Source organism: Notolabrus celidotus, chromosome 5, assembly GCF_009762535.1.
Source record: "Notolabrus celidotus isolate fNotCel1 chromosome 5, fNotCel1.pri, whole genome shotgun sequence".
Classification (NCBI taxonomy): domain Eukaryota; kingdom Metazoa; phylum Chordata; class Actinopteri; order Labriformes; family Labridae; genus Notolabrus; species Notolabrus celidotus.
The window spans coordinates 16061923-16073626 of NC_048276.1; the positions used below are offsets into that span (position 1 = coordinate 16061923).

Sequence of the window (11704 nt, forward strand, 5' to 3'; positions counted from 1 at the left end):
AAACATGCTGCATGATATAACATAACATTCTATTAAAGACATAGTGATACTTAATTTAAAGATCCCCTAAAGCTACTGTGAGGAACTAAGATGTGTTGATTTAGGCGCCTCCTATGTAGAAAGGGGTATTTTACACCTTGTGCACTGTTTTCTTGTTATAACAAAAACGTTCCATTAAGACTCAAATTTGTCACTCATCAAGTGAGTAAACAAAAAATCTGTTTTGGCAGTGTACTGTTGATCACTTCATGTGACACCTACACCTGCAGCAGCATTTTCAGGTCTTTGTAATGACATTTAGAGATGATTGATCTGGTCGCTGATTTACTTGTTTGGTTCCGCAGGTCTTTAATAGGGGATCAGTAATAACTTCAGTCCGTTTCCTTGACCAGTAAAAATCACCTCACTTGAGCTTTAACCCTCCTGTTATGTTCGTTTCTCTAGAACAGCAATAATGTTCCTGGGTCAATTTGACCCAGGCATATAAAATTATCCAAAAGTGTCAGAACCCCAAAAAAATCCCATTACATTTTTTTAATCTAATTTCTAACTCCATTTCTAACCATTTTAATCAAGATTTAATCCATTGGTGTTCTTTAATTCTCACAGATCATGGTTCAATGAGGATAACTGACATTTTTTTCATTAAAATTAAAGTTAAAACTTATTTTATGTACATTGGAAAACCCTAAATATAAATACAGTAATTTGACATGACAGATTTTTGTTTATTTTACTTTACATTTTAATTTTTTTTTATGAAGTGATGTTGATAAATTAACATGACACCTCTTTTGACACATGCTGCCCATATTTTAATGCTGTATTTAGTTTGTTTGGAGGGCACAATTTGACCCACAACATAACAGGAGGGTTAAAGGGACAACAATGTATTTCTAAACCAGCATGATTAATCACCTTCCACATATCATAACTCTCAGGAATATTTTACTCACATTACTAAACTTTCACTTTTTTTGTCTTTATAGGCGTGTATGACTATACGTTACAATGTTACAATGTTACAATGTCATTTAGCAGACGCTTTTATCCAAAGCGACGTACATATGAGAACAAGAACAACACAAGCAAAGATCTAGACAAGAGGAAACAAGATCAGTAAGAGTAACAAAGTGCTTCAAGTCAATTTGGGTGCAGGTACTGCCAAGCCAATACGTCCTGTACTTATGTAGTGATGGCTTTTTGAATGCCACAGTCGCTATCAGTGAGACATATACTGTGACTGCATGGTGGGCCTCCGACTACATATCATTATGACAACTTGATGTAGTTGGACATAGTTGACTTTCATTGGCTGTATCAGGTGACAGATGATGTCATACCGTCCATCATTTCAAAATATATATGGATGTTATTTTTGGGTTGGGTTTCTCTGGCAAATGTATCTTAAGCTCATAACTCACAAACAAAGTTATGATACTTTTAATGGGTGCTCAGATTCTGTAGCCATTGGTATTTTTATTGATACAGGATGCTGCAGAGTATAGCCCTTATCCAAAACTCTGACACTGCAAACAGCTTGTCAAGAAGAATCTGCCTGCTGCGGTACAGTCGACAAAAGTCAAGTCACTAACCCAGACAAAACACCCAGCCAGCGAATGATTCAGTTTCACCCCCAGGAGTAGTTGGTCAGCATCCTTTTCTCATCACTTTGCCATGCTAGTGAGCTGTGCGCTCACTGTGAGCAAAGAACACACAGTACCAGGAATGTTTTTTATCAAAAGATGGAATGTATCTGCCACAGTTTGAAGCATTTGTAATATATCCTGAATAGCTGCAGCATACATACACTCATGCACAATAACTGGCTTGTCTGATATACTAATTTGCACTCTAAAGCATCTCTGCTTGTACTGAAGCATAGCCTCATGATAGAGTTAATCTCCTGGAGTTAGGAAAAGGTCAACGCAGCAAAAAGGAGGGCAGGACTGAATATCAAGCCTCCGAGCTGTGAGGCAGGGGGCTCGGGGAGCAGGTCAGTGGATCTGTTTGAGGGAAGGGCAGGACAGACAAGGCTGATGAACTATACACTGTATCAAAAATCACTGAGTATCATATATCCTGTAGACTTACTGATGTTTCTAATATGCATACTGGATTTTTTCCCATCAGAAGTTAGTCACATAATGTTCACAGAATTCATAAACATCAAAAGATTTCAAATAAACAGGCAAAGGTGTTGATTTTCTCAGATTCTGACATTATTAAACACATTATAAGACATAAATCACTGAGTTAATTCATCTCTACATTTGGTCAAATTAGGGTCAAATTTCCCTAAGTTGTCTTTGGCTTTCAACCCAAAGCCAAATCACCCCTATTTGGAGAGATAGTTCTCTTTTTTTTTTAAGAGGGGTTGTATGAGGTATTTGTCAATAATAAGTGTTTTACCCACAGGACATGCTGCTCAGCTTGACCTCATTGTTGAGAAACCGGGCGGTGAACCAGTTAGGAAGCTAGGTTATCAACTGCAGCAGTCAAACCCAAACCCAAATTTTGATGTAAGTGTATCTTTAACTAGAACATTTTCAGCATTTTACATGGCTGTTGTTAGGCACTGTTCTGTGGTTGTAACACATATGTCTTTCTCCTCCTGCAACATACACTTACACCAACATTAGTGTTTGGATCAGACTTTCACAGAATGAGATTAATTACAGAGAAGAATTGACTCAATCTCTATTTGATTTAATGACTTTTCTGAAAAATCTGTCCTTTTTTCGGCTTAAGGAAAAATAATAAAAAACGTTATTGATTTCCTGATTTGCGGGAAACAGTGAACTACCATAATAAATTGCCATAATGTGACAAAGTGAAATACTTGTCTTTTACTCTGTTTAACAATCCAGTATATGTGTAGCAGTCATCTCCAGATCCAACAGAGAGGTGATTTATGTTTTGAGATCTTTTCTGTTCAGTGCATTAAAATCCCACTTTAGACCAGGATATGAAATACAGCCACAACTCAAGGCTCAGTGCTCCATGTTAACTTACTGTAACCATATAAAATCCCTGAGTTAACTTAACTACACACGATGACTCTAAACAACAAGTTAAATGAACCAGAAACCAAGCCCTGATGGTTTATGTAAACCGGCCCATGTGACACTCTGTATTTGAGGCAACACATCAGTTGTAACACATTTGTTCTTATAATTAAATTTAAGGTGCACAAAGAGGAAATAATATCAAGTGTGGCAGGAGGACTGCTGTCAGAGTTGTGTAATGGTAATTCAATATTTATCGTACAATAATCTAATTGATGGATGCAAAGGATAAACAAGTGAAGCTTTTCACTCTGCAGTTTATTTCAAAAGAGATTCAAAAACAAGGATTTACACAAACACAAAAATATATACTCAGTGCTTTAAACTGTGTCATAATCTGTTAATTAAAACCAAATGTCCAAAGCCTTCAGTGTTTGAATGTTTTAGAGATAATGTTATGCTGTAAATCAAACTAATCCCTGTTTATCTGAACAAAACACAGTGATTAAGAGAGAGATTTGCAAGTCAAACATGAGGCCAGCAAATCAATTTAAATCTAGCTGACAGTCTTTACTGCCACTGTTGAATAAATAACAACGTTAATGGTTATTTGTCCCTTTGAGGAGCGAATCACCTTTATTTTGTTGAACTAATTCAACTGTCTCTGTCACATTTTGTACGTTACATAGGCTACACTAAAAGCTGATAAAATTTGAAGCTAATATGGTTCATCCTCAAGTGAAAGGACACGGTTGTGATAGCTGAGTGCAAATCAGCATACCCCAACCTGTGGATAGATGGATACTTTGACTACAAATGTTGTGCAGCCTGACCCCTGAGTTTGCCGACAGCTGCAGCTTGTCACAAAACTGTCTTGAGTTGATGTTTAGTTTAGTTTTTACCTTGTTTCTTGCCTTGGTTCCTCTCCGTGTTTATGCTGTATTAGTTATCCTTTGCGTCCTTTGTGTGTTTAGTGATCCATGTCTCTTGTTGTATTTTCTTGTTTTTCTTATTCTTCTCTTGTGTCTCCTGTTTCATTTTGTAGTTCTTTTTCCCTGTGTTTCCAGTTTAGTTTTACTTCCTGCTCTTGTGTTTTTCCCTCCCATTTTGATTAGTCTGATTAGTTTCACCTGTGTCCTGTGTTCCACACCTGTGTTGATTACTATGTGTTGATTACTCTGTTTCTCCTGTCCTGTGTTGAATCATTGTACGTGTCTTCTGTGGTCTCTGTGTGATTCATTTTCATTGTGTTTTCCCAGTGTTTCCAGTTGGATTTATTTTTTGGAAATTTTAACCCTCCTGTTATGTTTGTTTCTCTGGAACAGCAATAATGTTCCTGGGTCAATTTGACCCGGGGAATATTCAATTATCCAAAAGTGTCAGATCCTCAAAAAATCCCAATGCACATTTTTTTTAAATCTAATTTTAAACTCCATTACTAACCATTTAAATCAAGATTTAGCCCATTGGTGTTCTTTAATTCTCACAGATCATGGTTCAATGAGGATAACTCACTCGTTTTTCATTAAAATTCATGTTAAAACTTTCTTTAATGTACACTGGAAATACCTAAATATAAATACAATAGTTTAACATGATATAGATTTTTGTTTATTTTATTTAAAATTTGTATTTTTTTATTTTTATGAAGTGATGTTGATAAATTAACATGACTCCTTTTCTGTCAAATGCTGCCCAGATTTTTATGCTGCATTTAGCTGGTTTGGAAGGCATATTTTGCCTAAAATAGACTTTAAACAGGGTCAATTTGACCCGCAACATAACAGGATGGTTAAGTAAGTTTTGTTCGTACATTTTTTTCTTTTCTTTATTAAAACATTTTATTTTTAATCTGCACTTGGGTCCTCCTTCCACAATTTGTCCCCATCGTGACAAAAGCAAGACACTTTTCTGGGGTGGAGTCAGCATGGTTCTTTGGATGATTTACCAAAAAGACAACAAAAACAAACATCTGGATGTAAAATCATCACTCTTCTATAAAGTAGGGTAAATCTGTAATATCTCATAGAGGAGTGTTACTGAGGACAACACACTGATGGACTGTAATGATAAAAAGTGCTAACTCAATAGATCACCATGAGGTAAATGATTAATGGACTGTATTTATATAGTGTGTTCTCTAGTCATCTTCATGTGACATTCACCCATTCACACCACATCCATACACTAATGGCAGAGGCTGCTATGTAAACCGCCAATCAGTATTAACTAATCTCTTGGACACACTGCTGGCACAGCCACCAGGGACAGTTAAGGGTGAAGTGTCTTGCCCAAGGACACTGTGTGTGGACAGCTGGGATTGAACCCCCCACCTTTCGATTTTAAAGATGACCGACTCTACCACTGGGCGAATGTGAACACCTTGAAATTGAAAGAAAAAAATGTAAGTCAAGTTTAGGGAAATACATTTACAATTGGAATAATATTAAATAGTTATTTGAGATAGAAATCGTTTTCATTTTGTAATCTGGATTTTATTTGAACTTAGATTTGCCCTTTTTGTCGTTGATTTTTCCTTTAAGTTGCTTGTACAATCTGGCCCAATTCCCTAATTCATCTCTTTCTTTACTTTTTCGCTCCAGGCTCTGCAGTCCACTTTCTGCATGAAAATCATTCACACATACAATTTTATAATCAATGCCCACAGTAATAGGATTCCTCTGGCCATGGGCAATTAATACAGTTTTTCCTTTTTTTTTCTCCTCGTGCTGATCTCAAAGCTACGAGACATTGGCTTCTCCTCATTTACATATTTATTGCATTGGACTCAAATCTGGCGAGTGATTGATGTCGAGCCTGCCTCCTGAATTTTTAGCGGGCTATTATTATGAAAGAGAGGGAGGGGGCTGCGGCACGTCAGTGTACTTTTGATTAAAGTTGAAGAGGACAGAATCGTGAGTGTTCCCCTCCTACTTTCTTTTTCCTGCAGTGCTCAGTCTGGAGGGCTGAGTGCTGAGAAGATTTCAGGATGTTATAGACTGTGACATGTCATTAACTCACAAAAGCTGAGGCAGATAAAGCTTGTTAATATTTTAATCACTAGCTGTTCATTTTTAGAAAGTATGTTTACATTATCATGCATTTAAAGTTGAAGTATTTTCTTTTATTCTGTAATCTGGAAAAGTTTGTGCTTATTGATGCATGAAAAATTAGAAGTTAGTTCCAGCTGATTTGAAACAGTGCTTTATATTTTCTAGATTCTGATTTATCACTTTGTGTGTTATAGTTTATTAGAACCATGAGACAAAGCTATGACTCACAAAGTTGTTGCTTCTCTTCTTTGCAATCAAGCGTTTAATGTTCAAGTGCAAAAAAAAAAAACCTGGTCTACAAAATGTCTGTGCATGTGTGTGTGTAATGGCCTGGATATAGGGTGGTAGCAGGTGTGGTCGGGGCCTGACCAGCTACACTTCCCAATTACCCTGCTTGTATTGCACTCATGCAATCCTTTTCTTTGACCTACCCAAATATATACTGCTACTTTTGTGTTTCAAGTGCAGGAGGTAAGAAGCTGTCTTTCCTTGAATCCTAGTATGTCCAGTTTGTTAAATGTGTAAGCAATTAGCTTAAACATTGTAGTTAAAGGAAATTGAATTGCTCTAGAAGCTCAATTAAATCCAAACGCATACAAGAGCTTCACTAAAGGCACATTCCCCAAAGAAAGGGAGCCTTCTTTGCCAGCCAGTAGTGCACTAAATACAAGCAGTTAGGGTTGAGGTTATCAAAAAAGAATGTGTCAAACCCAAGCGGTAACCTCCGGTCTAAAAATATGAGTCAAATGCAGATGTGCTAAAAACTGCAGCTCATTGAGGATCCACTTGAGGCTGCCTCCGGAGGTACCGGGAACCACATACACACCAATTGAAAAAAAGCCGGTCTTTACAGCAGGAATAAACATGTTTACAGCCTGGTACAAAAGACAAGTGTAGTCTGGATAGCTCATCTCTCGATCGGCACACACTATAGGGGGTTACATTTTTTTCTAACGCAGCAATTTCGAAGATATTTAGATTACGAGTCTTCCAATGAGAGGCACAGCTGACTTGATTGACAGGCAGGAACACTGTAGCTGTTGGCTAGGAGGCTCAAAGCCAGCCTCTTTACGTCACAATCGCTCGACAGTAGCAATATGGCTGCCGCTGCCGATGGGCCTCAAAACAACGCTTCAGAAACAGATGGGTGACGTCACGGATACTACGTCCATATTTTATACAGTCTATGGTCAAACGCTCTCTTAAAAGTAGAGATGGAGTCTGCCTCCTTATGATTCCAAAGGAGAGTGGCTTGATGACTGAAGGCTCGACCTCCCATACTACTTTTGAGAACTTTCAAAACCACAAGTAAGCCTGCAACCCACAAGTGTAGCATTCAAGGGAGGTAATAGAGAACAATTAGGTCTTTAAGGTAGAATTGATTTAATGATGTCCATTAAGGCCATTAAGGGATTTGTAGTTGAGAAAGAGGATTTTAAAACCTACTCTAGATTTTAGAGGTGCACTGGAGTTAATATGGGAGAAAACAGATTTTTTTTTGGAGATCACCTGAATATTCTTTAAATACTTGAGAGCAGCCTAAAAACAGGATAAAAAAGCTGGAATTGCAATAATTCAGTCTAGAATCAAAGAATGCATGGACTAGTTTTTCTGCATTGTGGCCGGTTGTTACATTAAAACATAGTTATTGCAGCACTTCGATGCTCATCATTCTTATCCATCTCTCATTTGAATTACAACTCAAATCTCAGATAGTCTTCTTTCCTCTGAGCCTTTATTACTGTAAATCCTCCCCCCTGTTGTGAGCTGGACCAGCTTCTTCTTGAGAGCTTCTTGAAACATCTTTATCAGTCTGATTTAAATGTCAGAAACCAGTGGTGTCAGGTGACATGTCTGTATGCGATGTTGTCAAGCTCAATGATTTCCCTGGTTGGCTGCCTTTGTCCTTCAGAGCCAGAGGACACTGGTCACAAATAAACCCGTCCACAATCCCTTTGAGAAGCAGTAAACCAACATTTCCATGGGGAGTTGGCTCTCCACGCTTCACTGATATGCCTCTGATGCATGCATTTTAATGCGGTGTACCTCTGAAAATGGGCCACTGCTGGACTGGTGTTTGCATGCAGCTCAACTGAATACTGCCTCTAACTATGGTCACTGTTAGTATGGGAATACAATACCACTATGTAGACCTCTTCTGAAGCCATCAGTCAGTCTTGATATTCTGACAGTGGAAGGATATTAAACTACAAAGTACCACAAGTATCCACTGCTTCCTTAACAGGGCATGTGCTGTTTGTATCTTGAAGTGGACTCGTACTACATTCCTTCTTCTGTGGACCTTGGGAATGAACTTTATCAAGAAAACCGCAACAAAATGCCCTTTAGCTTAAATAATTGTAAATTACAATGGAAGATAGCAAAGACTAGGCATCAATATACTTCGAATAATGTAAATAATTCACTCTACCAAATAAAAAACTGCACATAACAAAATGCTAAATCTAGAATGTTCAATTAAACAAGACTGATTTCAATATGGCCATGGTTGTGATTTTGCAAAGCGGCCCTTTGGCACAGCAGTGCTTTGAAGAAGGTGTGCCTATACCCTACATTCCAAATCAACTGTTATCTTACAGCTGCCCAAACCAAATATGTAATTGACCTACAGTCCGCCACTGTGTGTTCATCTTTGTTACAAACTGTACGAGCGTAACTGTCTATTTCTGCATGTTTGGGCTTTTCTGGTGGCTCAGTTGACCTGATGCATGTGGCTTGTGGGTAAGTGTTGCTTAAAAAAAAATGCGGACCTTTGGGTCAACCTTTATTGAACTTCACCCTATTTAAATAATTTTAAATGCTTGGTATAAAGCCCATGACACACAATGAATTAGGATGCATCCAACAACATTTTGCTAGTTAAGTAGCTCACAGTCTGGGCGCTAAGTGTGGCGAGGAGCGCATGGCGGCGAAGTGGTAGGATTGAGTTCCCTGATTATTCATTGCACTCTCAGAGAAGAAAGACTGCTTTTGTACCTTTAGGGGTACAAACGCTCGTCTATGTTGTGGTATACCTCAAAGGTACAACTGTGGTAGCATGACACTGGTGGCAGCCAACAAAGAAGGTGTAGTTAAGAATGTTATGTGAGAATGAGTGGACGGCAACAAGTCTCTGAGAAAAAAGAGAGTTGCAGTGATGGGATCAGGATTTCACCAGTTTCACAGAGACTCCCTCCAAATGTTTAGGGTGTCAATGATTGTTTTTTACTAGTGGCTGGTGATTCTTACTTCTGCCTGCCCCGCAGCAGACTGTTGAGTGTCGCTCAAGAGAGACACATTCTGACCTGGCTATTCAGGGTCACACTGAAAAACAGATCTGGCCAATATTGGGTTAAGGACCAAGTATGAAGGTGGCTCAACATTTCAGTAAAAAATCTGATTGGGTCACATTTGCCCAGGGGTGGATTCAGTGGTGGCCGTGTCCCTCCTTGAAATCTGATTAGCCACCTCAGAATCCTAAACTATGGCTGTTTTTGAAGCCTCCTACTATACAAGCAGTACGTACTGATTTGGCCAAAATTCAGTATGTAGTAAGTAGTATGTGAAAAAGTACAAAATCTGCAGTATGCCAACACTCCCTGGATGTCTACTGATTCGGGAACATTTCACAGCATGCATTGGACCAGTCTGCCTCGCGTAATGTTTCCCACAATGCTTTTTCTTTCCTCTTTTTCTTCCCTCTTCTTTTTTGGGGGGAGCACTCAGTTTTTATTTGCTGTGAAAATTATTAAATTACATATAAACCACTTCCTAACTTTTCAAATCATAAATTGATGCAAAATAAGCAGTTTTGCAATCAGCTTGGCCGCTGTTTACTTCTGCATAACAAAACCGGAAATTCAGTGATGTCTGGCTCAGCGTTCTACAACACAGATCCAGCAGAACACTCATACTACATACTAAATTCAAACGCAGTATGTAGTTGGCAATACCTACTGCCTACTACATTAGTAGGTAGTATGTAGCAGGTCATTTCGAAAACAGCTTCAGATTGACTTTTTGACTCGTCAGCGGTCCGTCTGATGTCAAAATCAACTTTTTGGTCTGTCTTTCAACAGGCTGCATGATTCTTTCTTAGTCTTTCAATAAAGCCCTTTTATTGGTGGTACTTACATCGTCTGGGACTTATGAAGATGTTTGCACAAGCTTTTAATGAGATTTAAATGTTGTCACTCTAGCATTTATTGCCAAAGTTAAACATTATAATAAGGAATATGATATATTTTAGATAGTGAAATGTTTGTAGTCGAAGTGACTAGACAGGAAGGGTAAATTAATGCTATTAGTTTATGTGTTTGTGAAAGCATCATGCCGCCCCTGCAAAAGTCAGTGCCCAAGTTAAACACTCTGGACCTGCCCCATTTTTTTTAATGGTGTGAATACGTGTATACGAAACTCTGAAAGAATTTGAAAGAGTTCCTTTCTTTATTTTGGATGAGGTTCAGTTTACATAAATGCTCTGGGTCAGTATTTTAAAGTCACCAAAGAGACATCCTCTAGCCTTCTGATTTTTGTACCCCTTTGAAATCTGAGTGCTAGAATTTGCTAGACTGTTTTCATTTTCACTGCAGACGATAGCTCAACGTATTCTTACTATTCAAGTTGCACTCAAACTGCAAAAAGTAGACATTATAAATCTCCTACAATATTAGAGATACAGCAAGAGTCAAGAGTGACTTGTGGCCCGGCCTTGCTCACTCTTCCAGCATGCCATGTGGACCTGTCACTACCCCTATCATTTCCATACCAGTCAATGACCTACAGTCATAACTGTGATATATGGACAAAGTCGCAGCACCTTGCTTGCTGACCTTTCCCACAATCCCATACAGGGCAACCTTCACCACCACACCCCGCCCCCCACCCCTCTTCTTCCACCAGCGCTTATCAGAGGAGGCTCAAACCTCCCTCTCCCCCTTCATCCCTGCATCTCCTCGTTGGCTCTACGTATGCGGCTCGCTACACTCCAGTGGCTCCATGAATGTTAATGTGGGGAGGGAGCGAAGGAGGGGTGATTGCATGGTACAGGGAGCAGCTTCCACACCGGGCTGCAATGCACAACTATAAGCAGCTTTTTGCATATTATTCTTCATACTGAGTATAAGTCATTAGCAGCTGTATAAAGACAAATAGCAACCTAGTTTTTATTTACTCAGGAACAGTATGATATTGATTTCTTCATGAAGATGAAACACAGATATTCCATGAGTGAGTCTGCATGTGGATCTGTTTATCATCTGAAAAACGGTAATTTTTATTCCTCCGTCTATTCTGTCAGCAGGTTTGTCTGCTCATGAATAAGCCCTCCTCTCCATGCCTCTGGTGTTCAGTTAGTCACCACATGTTTGCCGAGCCCTGACAGAATGAGAATCTATGCATTATGTGGTGATGATCGTAGGGTGTTGTAATCTTTGACCCTTGTGGCACGATTCAAACGTAGATTGAAGATTAAGCCTCTTATGCAGCTGGCTGACAGGCCGCCTCTCTTCCTGCCCCTGGAGACATTCACAGCCTGGCTTTACCTCTGCAGCTCAGACTCCATGCATTAAAGATACAATACATCACTTAGTTTAATTTTTGATCTAAAGACATAGAAATTGCTTTTCAAATAGTGCTCCTTAT

At 38.9% G+C, this 11704-nt stretch overlaps 1 long non-coding RNA gene across 1 annotated transcript in view; it reads right to left on the reverse strand.

The window, feature by feature from the left end:
• The window catches only part of LOC117813368, a 28439-nt gene extending 24399 nt beyond the window's left edge, over positions 1-4040 (reverse strand). The window contains exon 1 of the long non-coding RNA XR_004631404.1: positions 3911-4040. This is a non-coding gene — a long non-coding RNA (uncharacterized LOC117813368). The remainder of the gene's footprint in view (positions 1-3910) is intronic.
• Between the last annotated feature and the right edge of the window lie 7664 nt (positions 4041-11704).